General features: G+C 37.9%; 1 long non-coding RNA gene across 3 annotated transcripts in view; it reads right to left on the reverse strand.

The window, feature by feature from the left end:
* Positions 1 to 26345, reverse strand: part of LOC116960871 — a 67582-nt gene that overhangs the window by 18491 nt on the left and 22746 nt on the right. For all 3 annotated transcript variants that reach the window (XR_006164522.1, XR_006164521.1, XR_006164520.1), the window contains exon 4: positions 4794 to 4908. This is a non-coding gene — a long non-coding RNA (uncharacterized LOC116960871). The remainder of the gene's footprint in view (positions 1 to 4793; positions 4909 to 26345) is intronic.

Here is a 26345-nt window from a genome sequence, read left to right on the forward strand (position 1 = left end):
AATGTGTTGTAGTACAGGAATAGAAGATTAGGTAATGTAGTGGTATGTAATATTTCTGTTGTATGCTATGTTTGTCTTGTATGTCACTCAGAGGAGATAATAATAATAGATGTAGCAGGAAGATGCATTTCCTGACATGAGATTAGACCCAGTGAGGCCAGATAGTCCCAAATGGAAAAGAAAGGGATTTGTTGTTCTGAATGCCCCCTTGAGACTAAATAATTCTAATGGCTTTTTATCCGTGAGCTCTGAAACCATATGCTTTTATGGTAACCAATTTGCTACTAATATAAATATGCTGTACTTAAATAATATGTAACTAATATAAAGAAACATGCTATTCTTAGAGAAAATAGTACACCTGGAGTTAAAGAATTAAATAGAAGGAAGAGAACTGAGGAGTATATATTTTGATTCAGCTGTGTTTGAGAAGGGTTTGAAAAACTCTTGTTCCTGGAAACAATGAGATACAAACCTGTTTGCATAGTCGATCTCTGGCCAGAAAGGATTCCTGTCAAGTGAAATATTAACCCAAAGGAATGCAGTTTTCTTTGGGCAATGAGCTCTCGGCTTTAAACAAACCTTTAATGCAGAGCTAAAGTGACCATTTAAAAAACATATATGCATCCAGAGGATTGGATGGCTGTCACACCAGAACAGGATTATCCTATCTTTTAGCTATAGCTTACTTGTTTGTAACTGGCCTGGTTCTGTAGTGCTGAAAAGTAATTTCTAGCTGTATAGTGGCCAAATGTCTATTGCTTTGGTTGTGTCATTGCAGTAGGCAGCTGTTTATATTATGCAAACTATCATAGCAGCTGGGAGGTCTATTAGTAATCCCAATGTTTCAGGATAGAGAAAGCTCAAGAAATATTTCCTTCAGTTTTGCTTCTCCTGGGGAGCAGAGTCTCTGCTGGGAGTGATGAACTTCCTAAACAGGGTCAAATTTGCACTGGATCCGTGACATAAGAGGCAGCATGAAAAGCTCGAGCTTGCTGAAGGAGATAGGTTTAAGATCCCAAGCCCCATTCCTTTGCAGCACAATGTGCTAGATCTGCTAGTGAGTGCCAAGTTCAAGCTGCACCCATTGAACCCACCAGGTAGCTGCTGCTCCAGGAAATGCTTTTTAGGCCCCAGGAGGCATTTGTGCTAAAATGCCAAAATACCAGCAGAACAACTCCTCATTCCTCCTAGCAACTGAGAAACGGCTAAGCCTCTAAGCGCAACTGGGTGTTTCCCTCATTTTTTTTTGTTCCCAGAGATCAATGTGCAAAGTATAACTTTCTGTCTGTGGGCTCTGATGGACTCTGATGTGCTCTGCAGGTGTTCCTATGTACAGCTGGGGGAGGCCCAAATGTGCTGAAACTCACAGCTGTGAAATTATTCAGAAAGTAAATCTTTGTTTCTCTGCAGAGTGAGTTTCTTCCTCTAAGTACCCTTCCCAGTGGCTTGGTGGCACTCTGGAGATACTAACAGTAGGAGTGGTTTACAGATTTTTGTGGTGGGTTTCAATTTACACACAGGTTCTTGTAGATTCCTCAGGACTAGCACCTTCTTGACTAGGAAGTTATGGGGAGGAGAGATGGGAGGAGATAAGCATTACATCCCAAATCCTACCCACTTGTGACACTGAAATGGGAATTTACTCATGGAAGATATATGACCTTACAAGAAAAACTACAGGATTTTTTGATAGCAATGTTAAAATTATCATTGCTAGGAAGCTGGATTAATCCACTGAGAAGAATGGGGCAGCTCCCTCTGCTGAGTTTTTATTTTCTACTTTTCAGAGGGTCATTCCAGCATTCATTTCACTTTGGAATGACTTCGCAGTCATAGCAGAAAGAGTAAGAAAATATTTCCTCTAGAGTGTCTTTTTGCATTAAATGTGTGACTATAGCCTCAGAGAAGGACTGTTATGGACAGTGCCCAAGAAGTGTCTTAGCTCCCATTAAACACAGATCATTAAATGTATTGCATAAAAAGTCACTGTGGCTGTCACATGTAGTTAGGCTATGCTTCTGCTGTTACCACTATGCAGAAGGCAAGATGTTAAGTTTTAGTATCATTACAATTTTGCCCACAAAAAGATGGAGAAAATGAATCAAAGTAGTGATTCTGCTTTCCCTACCTCCTCCTTTTATCTCATACCTGCTAACACTGACCCATGGAGGGATTTCATTCCTCAGCAAGTAACTTGGTCATTGGCTTATAGGCAGAGTTGGTTGAAAACTCTGGCTACATGTATTTGTGGGCCCATATTTTTCTGTTGCTTTCAGTGATAAGGAAACAAAAACTTCTAAGGGACTAATTCTTTGAAACACTAAGCATATCTGGCAAAGGCCCTTTGGGCAGAAAATGGGGACCTGATAATCTTGCAGAACCAAATTGAGTGAATATTCATTAAAAAAAAAATATCGAGAAAATACAGCCTTAAAGGGGATTTGTAAATGCCTTCCTATACTACTGAACTCTCCTGATGGCGTGTAGAGTTTTCATAAGATCATCTTCCTTTTGGAAGTGTATGGAAAATATAGGGTCTGGAACTGCACCCTCTGCAGTCAGTGATAAAATTTCCACTAAGTCCATGGACAGAATGGATCCTGATGGAGATAACTGCTACTAATTTTAGTCTATATTTCAATAGCTTCAGAAGACTTAAGTAGGTCACATCTTTCCCCTCAACCCTACCCCAGGAATCTCTTGTACTGTCAACTACTGTATGTTTGTACAATGCATATTTCAGCTGGGATGCAGCCTAATTCAAGCCTTCTTCCAATGTGCTTCTGGTAACACAAGAACAGACCATTTAGTAGTCAGTGATCCAAGTGCACCTGGTGGTTAAAGCTATTGCAGCACAACTAGTAAGAAAAGAGTAAACCATCTGAGGCAGGAGCTACATATTTGACTTCTTTCCTTTAAAAAAAAAAACAAAACAAAAAAAACCTAAATACTCACTGATTCCATGTTCCACTTAGCTAGTTCTGCTTTTATGTAGAAAATCAAAACAAAATAAAAAAACACCCCAAAACAAACAGACAAAACCCCCCAAACCCCGCAATCAAAGTGACAGATAAATTAACTAATTGGATTTCAACTTGCTTAGATCTATGTGATAACCCAGACCCTGTAACTGGGAGCACTAAATATATGTAAAATAAAAATAAGAAAATCTAAATTTCAAAGAGGATCTGTCACCCCCAAATTTATAGAAATGGCATCCTGTTGTTTTGTCTTCATTATGATAGAAGATAAACAGATCATTTTATTTGTGATCCAAATAGAAACACATTCTGGCATCTGTTCTATGCCAATAGTTGCTCTTACTATGAACATGCTTACATTTTATTGCATTGGGCTATTTGCCACTTTATGTAAGCTACACCAGCTGCTCTTGTTCTTGCACGACAGATTACTGTATGCAGCACCCTGGCTTTCCTTAAAGCAGATAACGCTTTGTAAAATCCGGATAACTAAGTCTCTAGGAAATGATTGTAAGTTATATTAAAACTGTGATAACTGAGAACAGAAACATCCTTGAAGAACAGTACTAAAAAGCTACTACTTCAAGGGAAGTTTGTGGTTGTGGGTAGCTCACTTTTTTATTGTGCCTAATACATGTTCTTAAATTCTTTTACCTGCTACATCTTTTGTAGTACTTGCTGCTTTCCTTAAAATTTGACCTATAGCACGCCATGATGAGAAATAATAATAAACTTAAACATTGATCAAATTTCTGTTTTCTTTTTTATGGCAATGAAATACACTGAAATCAGTTCAAGTCTACTTGAAAATAAAGACCCTGAATCCTCTTTGTTGCATTTCTGTGGCAGGTTTCATGCTCTATTTTCTTGGCAACCTTCTGCATGGGAAAGCAGCATTATGCAAATAAAAATTCAAATGGAAGACACAGTGGGAAAATATAACGCAATTTTTCTTGACATCTTGGGTGATATAGGTCAAACCATATTGTCACAGAACTAAATCAAGTTCTTTTCCTCAGGTGTAAACTCTGCTAAAACCAGTTTTCCTATGATTTGGATGCAGCATGGCTGCAAAATCATATTAATTCCAACTTTAAGAATACCATGCTTAAGTGGTAGTTGAACTTTGCTGGTTTTGACTAGGTGTTGGTGATTAAAGTGCCCATGAGTATAAGGTTGTGTAGGCACTGCTGCTGCAGGAAAAAGTCAAAGTATAATTGCTCTGAGGGTGTGGAGAGAAGCAGCAGGGGATGCTGGTAGAGATAGTAAAAGCTCAACAGGGCTACAGAAACCTGCCAAATCTCCATCCTCACTGCAGGGAGCTCCTGCTGCTGCCAGGGAGTAAGGAAAACAGATGGCTGTTCCTTTTGAAGCCACTAACATTCATTTCTGTGTCTGTTGTGTATTTTTTCTCCTTCCCCTCAAGTTTCCAGCTCCTGCAGTAGCTCTTGGAGCAACCAGGAATTGGCAGACATGTTGGAAGGCAGCCATGCAGGGGGGTGAGTTTCAGCTGAAGATGGTGGTTGCTTTGTTTTGTTTTTCCATTTCCCCAAGCTGCCTCCACAATTTGGCAAAGGGATGTCAGGATTAGAAGTAGTGGGATTGGAGAATATGCCAGAATCTATTAGAGGGAAAGAGGCAGAACTATAGTAAATGGGGAGATGGAGCAGTGCCAGCAGGAGCGTGGGCGTGGGGGTTTGGATGCAATTAGCACAGCCGGCCAAACATACCCTAACACGGACACTTCGCAGTTATGTGCTTAAGAGTCCTCTGTATTTGTGCTTATTTTCAGTGAGGTATAGCTGATACCTGTAGATGGGCCTTGTTTCTTCCTCAAAAACAAAATGATGAGGATCCTGGTAAGTCTGTAGCATGCATCAGCTGGAATTGGTTTCATGGAATGCTCTAAATCCAATCTCTGTATCTAAAACAGAAAAGCATAAGATGAAAAAGGAATTAATGTTTATGTTTCCACTGTATTTCAGCTACTCTGAAGGATTGTTAAGACTTTTTTTTTTTTCCTTAGCTTTCTGGAACTTCCTATGCATTTTTATGCTGTTGTGAAGAGTAACAAAGCACTGTTTTTAAGGAAGACAGAAATGTGTACAATGTTTCATTTTAATTTTAGAATATCACTAAGAGCTCAAAGAAAGACGCAGGCTTGGGCTGAGTTATCAATTCAATGAAATATATGCATATGTTGACATGCAGTAATGCTGGCATATGACTGACTTGTCACCTATCTGACATGAAAAAATCTGCCCTTGTGCAGGTTTTTGACTGTTGATCTCAACAAATGAGTGTTTCATGCATTTAACAGATGTTTCTGATCCAGGCCAAAGAAAGCTTATGGGAGCTTTTTCTGGTCTCTGAGGAAGGAACGCCAGCTCAATCAAACAAGCAAATTTGGAGCATGGCATCTGAATTGACTTGCAAATCTGGTTAATTTCCTCTTGCAAAAGCTGTGTGCCATCGTTATTCTATGACACCCTAAAAATTCAATAATTAGCACTGACTTGTTATTTTTGCCATCTCCTGCATTTAATCATTTAGCCACCATTGCCATTTACCAGGAAAGACACTAAAGCCACTTACTGAAAAGGCCTGTCTGGCTTGACCAAAATAGCACACAATTCCCAAACCAGCAAAATATGATGCATACAGCTGCCCCAGCTACGTGAGTGATTGAAGCAAATATTTCTAGATGCACAGCCACAAAACAAACTCAAGATGGCTCTGTGTTAGCTGATATTTGCCTTTTAAAAATTACTGCTGTTGTCATTAACATAATAAAAGCAAAGTAATGGGACTTTGGTACAGGACAAATGCAGCTGAAAAGGACCTTGGTCAGCAACATAATGTAACAATAAAACCAAATTCATGGGATTTGTCGTCAGAAATTACATCTTGATTTTTGCCAGCTACATATTTACTGCAAATTTTTATCAAATTTCATCTGTGTGATGCTCAAGTCCAGTATTGGATTTTTAGTTTGGCAAGGCCTAATGTCTTATTTGTTTCACACCTACCTTGTGAAATAGCTTGAAAATTAGTGACATTTCTGGAAGATGCAAAGTTTCATAATATCAAAAAATATATGCAGTAAATCACCCTTCTCATTAGAATATTTAAAAGTGATTTGACAGCAAATTTTTGGCACAGGATTAGTGGGAGTCCCAAGGGACTGTGGTGCCTGTCTCCCCATTATGCTGTATGACAGAGTTGCCAGTTCATGGGATGGAAGAGCAGTTTGCTTCATTTGCTTCCTCCACACTGCTGTTGCATCTCACCCTGAATCTGTCACTTAAAGTGTTCAGAAACCACTTCTAAAAAAATTAGGTGTCAAAATTTGAAAATATTTTATGAATTTCCTCAGTGTCAGGCACTACATCCATAACAACAGTTGGTGTGTGTGAATATTTGGAAACCAAGCTGAAACTAAGTGTAAGGTCTTTAAGGCAGATTGACAGATGAAGGGAGGGAGATAATGAGGGGATTTTGGAAGATGGTTATTGTTGTGGTCAAGGATCTTCAACAGGAGCATCTAAATCTTTGAGATGTGTATCTAATTTATATTATTTTACATTTAGCTGTGATGGCATGCTTTATCATCATTCTTTTGTCTGTTCTTTGGTTTATGAGCCTCGTGTGGGAAAGCTAAGTTTAGCATAAAATAGCCATACTGCATTAAATTACAAAAAGAAAAAAATCACATTAAGTCATATTGAAATGTGACTTATGACTCAGTGCTAAGGTACTTTAGAGCTATAGTTCAATATTTTTTATTAGTGCTGTAGAACATGCTCTATTAAACTACCAGTAAGTATATACAAACAGACAATTAAAACACCTGTAGACATTGATAAAGTCTACTTAGAATTGAAATTATCATTCTGTAAAATACATAACATATCTCAAGAAAGACTGTAATATAGGTATAGATCCTTAATTTATGGTTTCCACTTAGGGATGGTCTGTGATTAAAGCACTACATTATTTCTTTGCTTGTAGCCCTGACTAACCCTGTCTCCCTTGCTGTCTTTGAACCTATATGTTGCTGAAGGATCTGGTGCAGAGTGCAGAACACGAATGAACATTTGAAAATGAGTGGCAGAGGTTTTCTTGGCTTATTAATATTAACATAATTGCCTTCTGGAATTAGAGATAAGAGAGGCGTTGCTTTGTTACTCTTGATTCTCAACAGTCTTACCATTTTTATTTTTTATGTGCTATAGATACAGGCTTTTTTTCCCCCTGCAGAGAGAATCGACATTTTCTCCAAGCCTTTAACCTACAATGTGGCATTGTTGTATATGGGTTAAGAGATACTGGACCTCTTGAAGTGTATCTACTTCCCTGTCATGATACTGATGTTTATCTCATCTCTCTGAGCTGGTATTTTTGGAGATGTACTCATGAGTTGAGTTCCTATTTTGTGCAAACCTGTTGATGTGTGCATATGTGCTCTCACTTTTTGGTGGCTTGAGGTGGGCAACCTTGTTCATTACTATCATGTCATTGTAGTATTTGGTGCTAGTTCTGTGCAAGAACATAATTGTCTGTCGGTGGGACAGCTACTTTAACTGTCTTGTGTGTCTAAGTGTAATTTGTATATGAATTAATGCTTCATAGAGGTGACAAATTCTGGTAAAAAGTGCTGTGCAGTGCCCTGTCTAGGCAAAGCATTATTAGCTGGGTGGACAGGTGGGCATAAGAAATTTGGGGACTCTGAAATGGGGTGAAAAGCCTTACTATTTCTTTCCTGTAGTCATCTGCTAGTGCCTACAGAGTGTAAAAAGCCTGTCATGTATCTTCTACCCATCAGCTGAGGAAGATGCAAACCCTCATGGCGGTGGATTTGGGGGTTTGAAGAGAATTAATTTTACCAGTCTGAAATTGTGGACTAAATTACTTGACTCCAGCCTAAATAGGGGACTGAAGGAGCTGTGTGTTTTCTCACTGTTTTGACTCTGGGATGGGAAAATTTTCTCACAAATGGGGGATTTAATAATCTCCTGGCTGCAGGCTTTGAACTGAAAATACATACTACTATCAGAGCTAGGTTCCTCAGGCCCTAATGTGGGATTATGGTGATAACTGCATGGTTTAATAAAATGCCATATCTGGGATTTGAGCAGGAGCTGTTCAGAGGATGACAGCGTAAGCACTGGCCACGACAATGGGACGTGCAGCTTTAGGCACTGCTTAGAGCAGAAGGCAGCAGGCCAGCAAACAGGCAATGCTTCTAACAGCTGCTGAGGTTTTAAAACTTGCAGATGTTTAAAACCAGATTTTTGTAAAAGCTGACATGGTAAAGTCATGTGGGTTTATTTATAGGCTGCACTGCATATAGTAGTGAGGCACTTTGTGTAGACACTGAGATCTATTTCAGTTCCCGGGGGGGAAAAGAGAAATCAAATGCTTAATTGAGGCACTTTTCAAATTCACGTGTGTGAAGGAGGAAGACCTGTTTGAAAATACTTCTAGAGGCAATGAATGAAATCTTGTGATGATCACTTCAGGGGAGGAGAAACCCTAAACCATCCAGTAAATTTTCCAAGGTTTCTTTCCCTACATTTCCCATTCAGACCTACAAATAGAGGATAGAAATGCATCTCGTGGTTTTCCCTTGTTGCTCATGTTCTGGTGTATATGCACTCAGAAAGCCTCAAAAGCTTTTATGTGTTTCAGTCACAAAGAAAACCTTCAAACTGTGACGTCTTCAGGGAGAAATGTGTTCAACGGGAGTGCTTTCATTTCCTGAACCTCCTTCCTGCATCACAGCCTGCTTCTCATTTTGACTCAGTTACACAGGCCTATTCATGGCATCAAACTAGAATGTTTTCAAGATAATATGCTAAAATCCAAGAATGTATCGAAAGTTGCCCAGTGACCAAATGCCCCTGAACTCATTCCAGACATTGCTTGGAAATGTTTCTTCTTAAACGTCGGAAGTGTCTTGCAGCTATAATGGAAAGCTGATAGTGTCCTGCAAACCCCTTAAGTCTAAGTGTATGTTTATTGTTAAAAACAAGCTACTCAGATTCAGAGTCACACCATCAGACCTCCCTTCCGTGCCACCATGAAAGGCTTGCTTATGGATTATAATCAAACCATTAGGAACTGGTTCTTTCTGAGGAAGACATAGAAAAAGGACTAAAGTCGTTGTGTGTATACAAGACTCCGTAAGAATTTCATCTGGATATCTACTGGTTGCTGCTCTCTTGGGCTGAATTTCAGCAAATGCCAGAAAGATGAAGGGTTCTTGTACCCTTTGATCAATCCCCCCTTTATTAATTTTATGAAACAATAAGTGTTTAAAGAATGGCTAGAAAATAGCCATTATTGGAATACAAGACACTAGAATTTTTTTTTTAAATTATTTTACATAGTATTCATTAAATAAACCCTTTTCAGGTTACTTTTGTACTACTGCATCTTTTTTTTAGAGATGATCTGTGACAGTGATGGTGCAGGTTATTTTCTGCGACTCTCCTATAAATATGAAGAACATTAAATATAATCAGTAATTCCATGTAATTCTGCTAATTTTGGTCAATAATGTCTTTCTCGTGTGCATAATCTCTGTTGTTTTGTTTTGTTTTGTTTTGTTTTGTTTTTTTTCCCTCTGTGCAGTGCTTATATAATGTCATTGGTTGATTTTTCCTGCCCTGGCTCCTGACAAATTGCTGTTGTCTGTATATAGCCATGTATGGTTTCTTTATTGAGATTATTAGAAAAATCTATTCTTGGGCCATCATCAAGCTTGCAGTGAAGGGACTATTTCGATTACAACTTTTTAGCATCTGGCTCAACTCCTTATATCTTTTGGGATAGTTCAGCCTCTCTGCCTACATCTCTTGCCAACCCCTGCAGTGGACACATAAAGTGACCAAAAAGATTGTACACTCTCAGCTGCTGAGTCTTTTTTCTGCTTCGTGTTGGGATGTATACACATGGATAGCCAGAAATACTATGAAGGAATTAAATAAGCTTATTCAGCAATAAATTAGCATTTCTGTTTCTGGCTGACTTTTAAGTCTGGCTCTGCAAACAGTTGGAGATCAAAGGCTGAGATTTCTGTACTTCTTAATCTAATTTTACATACCATTCTTCAAATACCAGAAGTATTCAAACTTTTTACAGATATCAGGACATCTTTCTTCACTAAGCTCATCCAGGGGCATTCAGGAAACCTTACAAAGTGTTGATCACATCTGTTTTCTGAGGTGTTCTTTGTTCTTACAGTATAAATCTCACAATTAAGCTTCATACTAACACGCACTAGCAACTTCTGCTTGAAGAAGATTGATGTTATAATGTCTTTTTGGCATTGACATCTGCTTTTTATTTAAAATGTTTTCGTATTGTTTCCTATTTTACAGCATTACTGGACAACAGTACCTTGTGGAGTTTTGTAATGATTTGCACAAACACCCTGAAGCAATGTTTACAGAGACTGTGCTCTTTACTAGCTGAAATTGTGTTGGTGAGGGATTTATAGCACAAAATTAAGTGATATATGTCATACAGGCTTTGTTGTCTGTTGAGCTGGTGGAAAGTGAAGAAGGAGGAGGAGGAGGAGGAGTGTGTGGGTAAGGATGGCTACTCTGTAGTAGCAAGCCGACTATGATTTCAGAGAGAATACATGTAATTTTGTCTGAAGGGGCTTCTGAATTTCCACCTGGGGTTCCTGTAGAAATAAGGACGTCTTAAGTTTGAAATGCTGAAAATTTTAGTGAAGTTCAAAGTTTTTCCATACATTTTTTTTGTGAAACGTAGCATTCCAGAAACCATTATAACAGGCATGGAAATGAGAGAAATACTGCTAGAACTGAAGCTCCACGTGAATTGTCTATTTTAGTGGGGTGCAGAGTTTCAAGAAAATTAAGCAACGGATACATGGGTCACATCCCTAGTTGGACTTAGGGCCAGCTGCCACTCTGCATGCATGAATGCACATGAGTCATCTCAATGCCTAGGGGAGGAGGTAGCTCCATGGGTTAGGGTAACATGACAGCTTGTTGAAAATTAGAGCAGAGAGAGGGGGCCTGCAGAAGTTTATAGGCAGAACAGGTGGCAGAAAGTAAGGGGTAATCGCACATTTTAAATTAAAAAGAAAAAAATAATCTCTGGAGGCTGCATGGCCCCCCAATCTTCTGCTAGGTGCAGGAAGGCTTCTATAAGATACAACGCATCAGCCACCTAGCAGCTATACTTTGGCAGGCTGCTCTGTATCCAGAAAGCCTACTCACTCAGTCTTCTGTAGGGGATTTATATGCTTCGCTGAATGTCCACCTGCTGCATGTGTATGTCAGCAGCCAGCTTCTGAAGCACCATTGTGGGTGCAATGCAGTTTTCGTGTTGTTTTTTTGTCATTGAGATAGACTTTACGGATATATGCTGCAATTTCTTGGCTGCATACAAAGTGTGATGAAAAACAGATAAGAAATTAGCTGGATAGTCTTGCTGCTTCTGATAATACAGGGTTTAAGGATGCAGGTCCTCAACTGCATGATGCACTACTCTTGGATCCTTTTTCAATACTGACAGTTAAGCTTTTGTTACTGGAAGGTCAAATTGGCCTGGTGAAACAGATTAGTGCCCTGTGCTGTCAAAGTAGCAGTGATCCTGAGTGGCATAGGGAAGGTCGAGAAAGCAACAGCATTTCTAGTTCTTATGAGCTGATTATTTGTATAAGGAAAAAGAACGGATATATGTGAATGCAAAAAACTCTTTTTCCTGTCTTTTAAGAGTCTCTCCAGGTCTCACCTACAGGATCTCAGTGTGGTAAGACTCCATTATTTCAGAGAAGATTTTATCCTTGCATGCGATTTATTTAGCTGCTGGATAAGAGGGCAAAGGAATTTGTCAAAAGCCTTGATTTCATTTATAGTACTTCCTCTTCTTTCCTTGCTTCCAGTTTACTATTGCTTCAGCTCTGGTAGTGGTGGTCTTTCTACTTTCCTTATCTGAACAGTTGTAAGAATCTCCTCTGTACATTTTCATTTTTCTTCATTTTTTCCCCCTTTCTTTTATCCTTCCTGCTCGCTGCTCATAGTGACTGACCATTCAACATCTGAAATATTGTTGGCATTCTTATTCTCCTATTCACTCTGCTTTTGAGCACCCAGACCCTGCAAGTCGAAAAACCAAGGCGGGTGTGGCAGGTGGGCAAGTGGTTCTTGTGCAAATACATTAATTTGCATGTGAATGTGCTCATTTGCACACAAATACTTTCATTCATAGGAATAAAAGGATTCTCTCCATGTGCACCATTTGTGTAAACAAAAACCGGGTTCATGGAACTACTCAGAAAAGTCGGGGAGAGGTCAGGTCTTCTGCCACTTTCACTTTCGTAGTATGTTCACAATCTGATAATATACCTCTGAAAAGATAACCAAAATTCTATCTTCAAGTACTGTTGATTTTTAAACTTTTTACTGCACAAAGTAGGGGTTGTCTTTCCACCGTGTGCATACAGTGCATAGATCTAAAGTGGTCTCAATCCAAACTGGGACCACAGGGAAGTACCACAGCATAAATGAAATTTATAATTATAGATATGAAGAAGATCAAATATGATTTTTACTGAGAATGGTTGATATAGAGCAGAAACTCTGAAAGCCTTCTACCAGGAAAAATATATTTTTTAGATCTATAGTAGATAAATTTGTACTTAAGGCTGTGCTTTTGTAATATCCTTTATTTGAGATCATCACTAGCATCCTGCTTCCTTACCTGACTCACAATTCTGTATACAGGTCACTTTTCTACCAGGAATTACCAGTCAAATGCAAAGTGTGGCAGGAAACCGAAGTAGTATTATGTATCTAAATAATTTGGGTGGTGCCATCAGCAAAGAAACAGGCATCCTAAGAGATGAGGTCAGCCAATGCTTGATAACAGACTACTTGCAACTCTTAAGGTGGTTTGTACTTTTTGAATTGGATTTTAGGTGGGATAGGAGGAACTGTTGGAGGAGAGCACTTGTTTAAATTTTGGAAGTTTCCTCTATGTAGTAGATGTTGAGCTGTCCAAGAAAGTCTTCAAAAAACTCTAATATGACTGCTGCTAATCTTTGTCATGGGAAATCCCAGAGCCTGGAATGTTCCACTGCAGAAGCTCCTCTCTGGATGCCGAAATGCTTCCTGTTGGATTCTGGTTGTCATGGCTCTGCTCAGATCAAAATGATCTGAAGGAGGTTTTGAAGTAAGAAGGGGTGGTTTTGGTGTTTCTTAAGAAATTTCATCCCGAGACCTTGATTTTGTTCCAGTGTTGGTTTAGGAGACTGGATAGGTTATGAAGAGGATATATAATTCAGTAGTACCAGTTTATTTCTGTTATGCAGCACTTAAGGCATTCAACTATATTCCTAGGTCAGCAGCCAAAGACTTGTGCTGAAGACGCAGATCCTCCAAGGTTTATTAATTGGCTTCCTGTATTTTGCAGTGTGTCTGTGTGTAATAATGCGTCCTGAAAACTTCTACTGGTTCAGTACTTGTGGTGGTTTTAGAGTAGTCAGTACAGTACAGTAAATGTTCACAGTTATGTTTCAGTTGCTTCTTGTACATATGCAGATTGTAATGGAGTTCAGTAAAAGCCTGTATCTGAAACTGAAAAGCCCTTATTAAGGAAGATTATCACCCAGAAGTTGACCATCAAGAAGGTGACTACAGGGAGGTACTTGACAGAGGTGATGTTGGCTAGCAATCTACTGCTACTTCTGGTGAAGAACAAGCTAGCATCCCATCGGGTGGAGAGTGATGTAGTGAGACTGTCCTAAAATCCAGTGAATTTACAAAATTTTCAGAAGCTAAATATTTGCAGTGGTCTAAAGTAGAAGCAGGCACAGAAAAAGTAAGATTCTGTCTTGTGCCTTGCACCTTCTCAGAGGCACCTGGTAGCAGCGTAGAGGAGCTCTAACACTTTTATAAATCCGGCACATTAACCAGATAATTTATAGTCATTACAGTCAATATGCGTTTCAAAAACCCAAGGAAAGAATAGGATGGGGTTATTCCTGGCCAGTGTTTGGAAAGATGAAAAAGAAATAACAGGAAGATGTTTCACAGCTTTTTCAGAACCACAACTCAAAGGAATCATTATAAAGTGAAGAAGTAAAGGCCAGTGTCGCCGCCTTGCACAGAAGGATCTAAAAAGTTTTTGTATTTTCTATCTCTGATTTCATTACTCCTAATAACTCATTTCCTGATGGAAGGTAAAGAGGCACCTGAAATATAGATTTGAGTCCTTTTAGTTAAACCTTTATCCCTTTGTCATAGTGTTTTTTTTTCTTCTGTAGTTCCATTCATCTGCTCTACTGGAACTTTCAGTCGCACGGTGTTAAAATATGGCTGTTCTAAGCTAATATGCATTAACGTTTTAAAACCTGTTTTATACATAACCTATTGTATTAATATAAAACGTTGAGGCCATTTTTTCGTTTCCTGGGAATGGCCCATTACATTGTGAGCAATCTACTCTTGCTTTTTTAGAAAAGACTTTGAACTCAACACAAAAGGAAAATATAATCATGTACAACTATAAAGACCGCTTTTTTCCCTTTTGTGCAGTGTAACAGAGGTGGATGAGTAGCATGGTAATGAAGAGATGGACCGTCTTTATTAGCAGGCTCGGTGAAAGGGTTCTTTTCAGAACTTCAACTTTTCTTATCTTCTTAGTTTTCATGACGTCTGTTCGGACTCTTTCCTTTTCTTGACTTTCTTTTAAATATGTCTAACAGACTGGCAAAGCCAAGCCAGTTCATCCTTCTTTCCAAAGAAGGCTAGATACAAAGTCTAGTGGTTTAGATGCTTCCATGAAAGTTTTTCATATATTTAGAGAAGTATTGCTTTTTGCATTGCTTAGGAACTAGACACCTGTATATCTCATAGTCATTCTTTAATTTCTCCAAAAACAAACACAACAAACCCCTTGCTATGATGTTTTTATACTATAGTTAAAGGAGGCTAATGATATAGGAAGTTTCTTTGAGTAACAAAATAGGACTAGAAATACCACTTAACCCTCTGCCCTAGAAACTGGTTAATATAGTAGATTTGTAGAGGACTATTTGATGATCCCTCACCCTCTTCTACAATGTGCTCCACAATCCTTTTTGATATTTCTCTGCTCCTCCTCCATGCTCCCTATTTTTCTTGTGTTCCTCCCACTCCTTCTGCTTCAGTATTCTTTGTTATATAGACAGTTCACTTTTAATCTTGCTCAGTTAAGGATTTCCACTACAATAAAAGGAAATGGCCATGTGATTGCAAAAAAATTCAGTCTGGGCAGTAGAACAAATGAAAACTACATTCCCTACTGCCATTCTGGTGCGGGGGAAGTATTCCATCACCACTGTGTTGAGCTCTGAGGAAGGAACCTCAAAAATAACAACCAAGACACAGGAAGCATTATTTATTATATGGGGCTAGAAAACTGGAACCTTAGTTTGTTGACTGGTATTTACTTGTTATATTATTATAAAGAACATCACATATATATACTGTGTGTAGTTATATTACAGTCCTCTGTGAAGGACCACTACTGTTGCATTACTCAGAGCGGAATATTCAGTCCAGGAGTGTTGCTATTTAGCATGTATATCTTCAGTGCACCAAAGCATTAATAGATCTTGGTCTTGAAAGAAAGTGGCTTTTATACAAAGACTACAGAGCAAAATTAAAGTATAAATAAGAAACAATTAATTGTGTAGACTAAAGAGGCTGATAGATACAAATAATGTCATAGTAAAGCTGATTCCAGTTAGATCTTCTGTCATGAGCATCTGAGAATAATTAATTAGGTTGGTTCAATAAATGATGTGTTCCAAAGAAACAAATTGCCTGCTTTGTAAAAGATTTCCAAGGCACCTATCACCACTGTATAGAAATAGCATAAGAAGGTGACCTAAGACCTTTGTTGTAACAGTTGAAAAAAGTGAAAATTTATTGAAGTGTGAATCAATAAGAAGTATTTTGATATAAGTCATCTAGAACGTGCTTTGAGAAGGAAGTTGGACTAGATGATCTCCAGAGGTCCTTCCAACTCCAATGATTCTGTGATTCTATGAACCATAATTTTGTTCTGCACATAAACTAAATCAATGGTCATGTAGTCTTTATATTTGACGATTTACAGGGATTTATCCAGAATAAAGAACTTAAGAGTATGTGTGTGTATATATATATTTCAGCAATTTCATTACCATCCCAGATAATTATACTCCCAAAACTGACATTAATTGCATGCTTATCAAATCAACGAGTACAAAGTGATTTACACGGATATGTAAGAATTTCTTTATATGCATCTGGAAATATCCTGTCACCGCTGGCAAAAAGTCTGCCAGTGACTTTTAGCTTTTCAGCAGAAGATTATTTAAGAGCTGGTTGTTATTACTTAAATTAATTGGCCAGTGGTGGATTAAATTAGATAAAAGAAAGACAATTAAAACAATTTTAGGTTTGGGTGGTTTTTTTTTAGTTTTAACCCAGAATGGTTACTACAATCTGCTCTTTGTAACATGGATTTGTTTACAGGATGAAAAACAGTTCTCAAAAATAAAATAACTAATTATAAGGCAGACATTTTTGCCAAGTCTTATGAATTGTTTTGGTGATCTTCATTGTTTAAAATTCTCTTTAGATATAAGCACCATGTGTAGTTAAAATAGCTTTTTCTCTGGAAATTTGAAAATTTTTTATTGGAAAATAATTTTCTTGGAAATATACCAAGTGTTGAATTTTTAGGCAAGTGTTGATTTTCTTCAGACATTTGAAATCAGGATACACAACCAGAGGTACTTTCTGTTTCCTCTGGTGTCTTCAGCTATGTCTGACTGCTCAGAGGTGTAAAACTGTTCTATATCTAATGATGGTCAAGAAATAACAAGATATAACTTGTACATAATTTGCTCACAATAGCGCAACAAGTCCTGATGTGGTTATTTCGAACTGCCTACAAGATGGATAAAATAATCTTTCCTTGGCTGCCAGTTCCCACTCTATTCTCCTTTCTTAAGCATAGTAAGTATATTACTGTGTCAAAGAGATTTACTTTTTGGTACAAGTACTTGCCTGGTATAAGGCTTTCCAGATGATTGTGAAAACTCTTGAGACCATTTTATTATACTGATATGATCATTTTTATGTAATTTTAAAACTAATACATACATTTAGATATTTTTCTTTCCTATCTTCCAGATTTTTAGTCACTCATTGAGATGCAGATTTGTTGACAAAGAGTTGTCTGGAAGGTAAAGCAAAATCTTATAAATGCTCTGCACAGAATCCCTGTTGTCCTTAAAGGGGTTTCATTCATTGGCTGCAGCCTGTGCCAAGAAGGTGTCAATCTTTTTGTTAATATTTTGTTTGGTAGGAGAAAAGCATTAAGACAATTTGCATCATCTCTCCAAATGGTGTAGTATGTTTTCTGAGGGTTCAATTATATAAAAAATTTCTCAGCCTCACTGTATTTACTACATCTATTCTAGGTCAAGTGGTATGAATTCCTATGTACAAAAATGGATTTGAAACTTGGAGTTGAGCAAGAAGTTTTGAGCAACTCCAGAATATTGATATACCATGAAGTACATGAAAACAGTCTTGTTTTAGTCTGATGAATTGAGCCTGTACTTTCTCAACTTGCAATACAAGCCAATACACCGTGTCTTAGATCTATTCACCTACATTTAAAAGCATTAACTATGTCAGATGAACTTCAGTAAAAGCTGTTCAGGTCTAGGTGGCTGATTGGGACATCATGGTTAAGGCATATTGGTTTCTGCAGCATGCAGCCAGCTTTATGTCCAACTGCCTTTTGCTCCTTACAGTAAGCATTGATGACACAGTAAGGAAGTCCCCGCATACTTTGTACTAGTCTAAACAAGACTGGTGACAGATATAGTGAATATTCAGAAGGTAAGCTGCCTGAAAAATAAGTGTATGGGTACATTCCTTTTGCTCAGAGAAAAGTCTGTGCTTCTGGGAATATGCACGTCACACACTACAAACTGTTTAGCCTAGCCACACCCACTGTAACACTGTGATTCCCCTTCAAGCAACAGTAGAGATGAAACAGGATATGATCTTTTACAAAATTACTTTAGTCATCATACAATTTATGTACTGTCTGTCTTTGCAACCTCATGCACATCCAGCTACTCCAGCAGAAGAAAACTCATGTCCCTAATGAAACAGCATGTGCAGATTTTCTGTCTTTTAACTTGTATAGATCTTTCCCATGTCTTTAATGCAATAAAAGAATCAGGTTGGGTTGAAGCACTAGGACATGGCTGAGTGCAGTAGTCAGTTCTTAGTTTAGATGGTTGCTACTTCTTTCCTGCAACTGACCACACTGGTCCTTTCTAGCTAGCCTAAAAGATTGTGACAGTACAGCAACCAGCCCATATACAGGAACAGCAATTTAGATTTTGGCAAAACGGACCCAATGAAGGTTCAGCATTACATTGTACTTTACCTATGCAGATGATTCACCATCCTCCAAAAAGTATGTGCTTGGTTTTTGACATCACATCAGTGCTGCCTGAAGGCATCAGCTCTGGTTGCTTAGATTCTGGACCAAGAGGTGAAAGGGACCCTGTGACAGTACATTCTCATCAGAGGGTGAACGCACCCCAAGCACTGTTTGAATGCTGTGCAGCTGATGGGGATTGCACAGCAAATCTGTTCCACTAAGCTGCACATGTGCATGCCAAGACCTCAAATTTTACTCCCGTCTGAAAAAATGCATTCAAATTTTGAACATCTATTATAAAAAAGGTAGGTAAAATAAGAATGGGGATCAAACATAAAGCAAAATGTGTAGATTTCCAAATGAGAAGGGCTGAAAACCTGGGACTGTGTAGCTTTATGAAGATCAACAAACAGGTAGAGATATAAAAAGTAGGAAGATAAATTAGGTACTTTCAATTTCTACTCTTCCCAATCCAGGATTGATGAAACAGAAAAGTACCATACATTTAAAACCTAACTTTCAAGCTGATGAGATATATTTGAGATGCAATGTATAAATAAATTGAATCATGCACTAGTACAACATATCTGCAAAACTAATACATTAGTGGGACTGAACAATAGAATAATTATTTTTTAAAGGATAATAAGAACAGCCACAAATATTTTGGACAAGATAAAAATAAATGGCAACATAAATATTAACTGATTGGGTCAGAAAGAGAAAATATCTAGAATAGGGTACTTTGTTATTGTCCTCTGTAGGGCTTCCTTGCATGTTCTCTGAGATGCCTAGTACTTGCCATTGTCAGAGGTGGAATGATGGGCTGGACAAGAGAATGATTTGATGAAGAGTGACAAGTGTAATGTTTCTGTTCCAGAAGAATCACTAAACAGTTGAATTCCTACATGCTATTTTGGCATTTTCCGCTAAGGCTACTGACAAAGGTTATTCCTTCTGGCAAATCTCTGTTTACTTCTTGTTTAGCATTCAAGCACTCTAGAAGGAAATGCTTAGAAGGAAATGCTGTCTTAGAAGGAAATTGACTGTGTCCTTCTCTTCAGCCACGCATGGGCCATCTTATAGACTACAGACTAAAACGTTTCCTACCCAGACTGGTGCTGGCTTTGTGACACACTGGTATGTTACGTGCCCTTTTAGTAATTCCCAAGGAACATGGCCCATTCTGGAAGGGCTGTTCAATCCCCATGGAGGGCATGGAATGGGGATGAGATGAATTGGACTAAACGGCACAAATAGTTGAACTGCCAAATTCATGCATAGTACCTCAGGGCTTCTTGTGGTTGAGAAAAACATCAAGGCTTTTCTGATACTGAATTGCTTAATTTTCTTTATCTCAGTTACAGTGGTAAGTATCCAAATATGGAAATAAAGTTAAATTTGGCTCAGATTCTGAAAATTTGAGTTTGAATTAATGCTTTAAAGTACAGCTGCAGTGTTGCTGTGAAATATGCTGCTACAACTGTATGTCTACAATGAAGGAAAAAAAGGCATTTTAGAATTTAGTGAAAGATAAAGCTGCTGGCTGAAGGGTGACAGGCTGCTGTAGCAGCATTTTTTTGTGCTAAGCTCTTACTTGCTCTTCTTAAGTAATCTGGTCACAGCCATTTAAATAAATTCAAAATATTTCATTTGAAATATAGGCTTAGGTAAACCATGGATTTAATCACTATAATGATAGGATTTTGCAAATAATTTGGATTTTCATTTTTAGCTGAATGTAATACTATTTTATGAGCATGCATTTCACAAAGATTCCCTCAGACATTTGTAATAAATTCATTTATAGCTATTTGCTTACACACCATAAATAATCCACTGGCATATTTTTATGGAGAATCTGTACAAACTTTGTGTAATGTTGAGCAATGACAAGAGATAAAAAACAAGAAGAAATTAATATGATATATTATTATTCTTTCCTTTCTTAACCTTTATACAAGGAGTTAAATTATTCTAGTCCATATTGGGTAATTTCAAATCCTGGACTAATGTGCTAGATTTATTGTTTTTTTTAATATGAAGTCTATTGCAGATGGTATTACATTATACATATTATGGCACTTTTTTTTTTTTTTTTTTTTTTAACCATGGTACTTGTGCAGTATTCTTTCCTATTCTAATTGCTGGACCAAAAATTAACATGAGTCTCTATACTGAGCTCGAAGTGTTAGATCCCCAAAATTCTGGAGGGCCAGAAATCCTGTTCTCATTACTTATGATTGAGTTAATCACATAAGCATCACATATGTAAACCAAAATAGATATGAATATAACTGGACAGTAGTAGTACTGTTTTTATTTACTGGTATGTTGACTCTTCATGTGAGTTCCTGGTTTTAATGAGGAAATTGGGAAATAATTTGTGTTAAAAGATTTTTTTTTACTGCTGCTTCTTGTAAAGAACACCAGAAAACACCTGGCTTTCAAAACAGTTCAGTGTGTTACTTGTGTGGGGTGTTGTATTGCTGTCATGCTCAGACAGGAACTGTCTCACCTTCTTTCTTTTCCTCTTTCCTGTAGTTTGTATGTGTCATCTGAGCTGGATTACCAAAAATATGTAACACATTTTAAAATGTGATTAGAAATGATAGAAATTGCCTTTCCTATGGAAAAATAGCCTTGTTTAGCATGAATATAAGAAAAGAACATGTTAAAGGTAGCCATTTCTCATGGTGTATTTAGGTGAGGGCTCTTCATGCCGTCTTTGGAGATCACTGATCATCAGGAAAGCTATTCACAATAATATTACGCATACAGAAAAACACTTTATGCTTTGGAACTGAACTTGTAAAGCATCTGAAGCACACCTTTTGTTAGTCATTTTCTCAGCCTCAGCATTAGTACATGTAATGAAGATCTGAACAGTATCAGTATTTTGACATGCTATCTGCTTGTGTGTAAGTGGTGTTTTGTGAGTGGGAAGAGAAGGTAAAGCTGGTGTAGTTAGTATTACAGTTCCTGCTTTCTTTTATACATGCACACAACTATAAATATTCCATAAGCTTAAAAGCAAATCTGAGGTCAAGAAAATGTCAGTTTTATTATAATATTCTTGTTCCAACAGTTCTGTATTACTGTTTGCTTTAAAACTGTATTTTTGCAGAGGGTGAGTACTGTTCTTGAATTTTTTAAATTGTTTTTCACTTTACTGATCAAGCTTATTGGAGGTGAGGGAAAAGACTAACGAATGAGTAAAAGAAAAAAAAAAAGAATAGGTAAAGAAAAGAGAAGTAGATATGGGCCATGGTGATAGCATGAAACTCCTAGTGGCCCTCAATTTGGACACATTTTGTAAATAACTAAAGTAGTAGCACAATCAGTAGAAAAAAATCCATATAAGGCAATGGTAATTAACCCATTAAACCACAAGCATAATAGCTGATCCAATTTTCATGCACTGAGTTATTTATTTCATAATAAAATGGTTTTTACTTGCTTATTATATATATATAACTACATTATATAAATATAAACTGAGATGCAAATTTCAGTAGTGTGATCTATTGCCTCTCCAAGGCAAATCCAAATGATTCATTTAAAAACCTTGTATTTGAGTGATTAAACAAAAAGAGATTATCAGAGATTGATGTATAAACTGTAAAAACTTGCGCTGAAAGGAAACTAATACAAACTGAATGTGAACAGAACCAGAATCTGTCCATTCAGACACTGTACGCTCAGGAAGTTTCAATTTACAAGGGAGGTTCATGTCTTAGCATACTATCACTCCTCTCAATGAATCACAGACCCATAGATCTGGCAGAAAACTCCAGAAGTCACCTAGCCCATCCTCCTGCCCTGTAATGGGATCAGTTATAGTTCTATCATTCCTGAATGACATTTACCTTATTTCTTCCTAAAAAACTTTGATAACAGACAACCCACAATATCTTCAGGCAATCTATTCCAGTCTTTCAGTACATGTACTGTTAGATTCTCCCCCCCCCCCCCCCCAATGTCTAGTTTTAAACTGTATTCCACTGTATTAATTCTTGCCCTGTGCAAAGTAGACAAGGAAAACTCTTAATATTATTCTCCCCTTTACAATGGGCTTTTATGTCCTTGAAGACTGTTACCATGTTGCCTCTAGTCCTCTCATACTGAAATATTTCTGAAATACAGTGTCCAAAATCAGAGATGGTATTTTAGCTGTGGCCTAAGCAATGCAGAGCAGAGGGATTATTTCTCGTGCCCTGCAGGTTATTCTCCTGTTTATGCATCTCCAGATCATGTTGCTGTTTTGCTTTTTTGCATGTTGAAAGCTTTCCTTTTTTGTTCTGCTACAGTGTACTCAGATGTAGAAAGATTTTTTTCTAATGCATGCTAGATGTTGTACATTCCCAGGACAAATGTCAGTTATTTTTAAAATATGTCAAAAACAAATTCTGACTCTAAATTTAACCTTCTACATGCTGACTGTGTGCAGCACTATACAATTTGCCAAAGATTCCAGCTGCCTTTTTTTGTCATTTTCCAAGCGATGCAAACACACAAAATGTTCTGCTCTGGCAGCCAGAGCCTGAACGCTAATGTGCAGAACTAAGTGTATTATATTTATCTATTGTAAAGAATAACTGTGTGCAGGCATATATTTATATACTTTCACATAGGCTTCTGCATGGATACACACACACACACACAAACACATTTTGTTGTATTCCATCCTATGGGATAAGAAAAGCAGAGTAAATGCAAAAATGCTGGAGCTTGCTGGCCTGTCTTATGCTATCCTGCTTAGGCTCCATTTTCCATTTGTTTTTTGTGGAATCAGCTCAGTGACTTTCACTTTAAGCAGCAGGAAGTAAACACTACATACTTTGTTCAGCCAGAAATAAATCTGAATTTTAAAGTCTCTGAACTCTAAACCCTCAGCTGGATGGTTCTAAGAAATTATTGACTGAGTGCCAGTTGTATATGGTTCCATCCACGTTGGAACTGTTTTTTACAATGTTTTTATATCATATGCCCTTTAAAGTTTTCCTTGACCTGTGTCTCGGAAGAAAAAGTATTTCTTTGTTTAAAAAATATCATAAACCGCTACTGATTTTCAAATTATAATGTGGTGGTTATACAGAACTGTTAAGTTCTGTAGGTATTGTCAGATTCAAATGTATCATTTTAAGCTGAGTACAAAGAGGGTGGCGGTGGCTCAAAGGCTGGTTCAGTCTTAAAGAGAACTGCCTCACAGGCAGCTGAGTCCTACCCAGATCTTCCTAAAGTTGATGGAAAAAGTTCTCTGTATCCACACAGTGACTTCTAAATTTCTGTCCTACATACACAGACATTAATATTTATGTGGGCCTTTTGAAATCAAATGGACTTGAGAAAGAGAGACCATACCATTTGGAATAGATTGTCATAGCAGGGATTTACCTATATTTTATATAAAGGCTAGCATTCACTAGGTGCTACAATGGTAGATGTTATTTCTCTTCAAGGATTTCCTAAAAATCTTTGTTATACAAACTTTCTGATAGGCCAGAACTCACTTGTGATGAACTAATCATGTGGTACTTTGCAATGTCAAAAATTTTTAACATTTGATGCACTTTCAGTTACTTCTGGAAGCAATGAATGGAGTATCAGTGTGCTTTTGGCATTTAGTAGTAGTGACCTGGAGCTATATAACAGGAGTGCATTACTTTAAAAGAATTTCGGATAACTGCTTATGAAAATTTCTTCCATGAAGGAACGCAAAGACAACTTCAAGAGGGCTTAGAAATCTATTCGGCTTGTCTGCTGGGGGACTTGGCTGTTCATCAGTCTCTCTTTTATACTTCTGGTTCTGAGAAATGTGTTTGCTTCTAGTCATGTAAAAACAACTCCCTTTGTGTACTTCCATGAGATCAGTACAGATGCATTCTTATAGTTCAGTAAAGTTTCTTTGACAGCCTGTTGAAAATGTAATTGCTGAATCATCACTGCCTGTCCATTATGAGTAAATCCCTCTTACCTTTTGAACAACATGACTCATTTTGAAGGATACAAAAGGTATTTATTATTGTTATTGCTTCTTGACCTAAGTGGTTATCCTGAGTTTGCGATCCTTCAGACTGTTTCTGTTGGAAAAGAAGCTCATGATAAGAGTGGGGGATCTCTGTACAGAACTGCATTGAAGAATGTATGAAGATACAATTTTGTGCTCATAGGAGTTTCTGAACAACAACAAGCAAATTCTTTTGCCTGTGGCACCACCAGATTTCAATACAAAATGTATGGAAGACTTTCTAACAACCATTCTCCTAGAGCTATTTCAGGCTATATTTCATGTTTTCTTGCTCTTTTTTTCCTACTTCTTGTGTTTCTCTTGTTTCTCCCTTATAGAAAGGTAGATAGATATTTCCCGAAATCACCCCTTCCTAGTGCGTTTCAAATCATTGCAGTTTCACATGTAGCTTTGGAGTGATTGCACATGCTTGCACTGTAATTTGGAGGCTCTCTTGTTTAATTTATCTACAAGACATTTGTTTCAATAGCCTAATGGAACTTAAACCCATGAAATTACTATTCTGTAGCAGCTTGGAAGAAAAGAACATGGTGCCTGTGAATATTACCTGGACCAACAGCTCAGGTTTAACATTAAGAAAATTCAGCCTCTTTTCCTTCTATTTTAGATGTTCTGACTTCTTCTGTCCAGACCATCAACCTTGCTATCATATCAGATTCTTTTTGCTCTATGTCCTGGTTACAGATTTGTCTGACAAGTCTACAAATCGTCTCTTTTCTGTGCACTGACCACCTTGTTTGAATAATCACTTACAAAATGTACTTTTGAAAGCATATCAGTTCTAGGCTCCAAAAGAAATTAAGTGTGGAAAGGAGGAAAATTATGCTGCTGTGAGACTGCTTCTTCAGACAATATGGAGTATACAAAGCTTCAGCAGAGTTATAGATCTCCATATTTCACACCACTCAGATTGCATGATGGGGGAGTTCATGTAAAGCCAACAACTAGAAATTAATCCCTGCAAAACTAGAGAGATTGTGCAGATCTGAGTGGTCAAGCTCTCTCCTTTGTGTCTATTCTGGCAGAATCAACCAGATGACCCATCCAGAAGCCTAGGTGCTTTACTGTCATACTGCTGGCTGATGAGGACATGCACAAAGTGTTAAAATGTTAGTTTTGTGTAGTATCCTGAGATAAAAAACCACCTTCTTGAGAGCCAATCTCCACACAGCCTTCCCCCATTCCCTGTACTACCTCTCTCAGTTTCTTCCCTCCAGTTTTTCACTTGTACCACCACTCACCTCTTCGCCTTTTTCTTCTCTTCCCCCTGCTTAGATCTCAGCTTAGTGCAAACAAGTGCCTTAACTAAGTCTGTTTGTGGTCTGGCCCTATCTCCTTCCCAAGCCCCCTCTAAGCTTTAATTACTGTCATAGTCTTTGGCTCTATCATAAATAATCTGTAAAGCATCCAACTCATCCTTTGCTCTTTCTTTTTACCCTGTATCACACAACTCTCACTAGCATATGAGTGCTTTAACCCCCTGCCCCACTCTCTGTGTGAGCCTTCGTTTCACTTACCAGGAGGCAGAAAGGTGGTCTAAAGAGGGCCAGGTTTGGATACCCTTGCTTTTATTCCCTGGTGGGCTAGAAGGCTAGGACTTGATTGTGGGAATCATGAGGCAGAGGAATACGCAGTATTCATATTGCAAGATGAGACAGTTTGGCCAGACAGTGGTGGTTTCCTCTCTTGTTTCAGGCCATGACTCAGACTAAGCCAGAATTACAGAATGTGTGATGGAAATTGCAAATTGGATGGCTATAGGCCAGTTAAATCTGTAACTCGGTCAGTGAGAGTGCCCCACCTGCCTGAGGCAGATGATATATTCTTTGCAAGGACTTTCTGTGTTTTGT

Source organism: Tyto alba, unplaced genomic scaffold (genome assembly GCF_018691265.1).
Source record: "Tyto alba isolate M040663 unplaced genomic scaffold, T.alba_DEE_v4.0 Super-Scaffold_7, whole genome shotgun sequence".
Taxonomy (NCBI): Eukaryota; Metazoa; Chordata; class Aves; order Strigiformes; family Tytonidae; genus Tyto; species Tyto alba.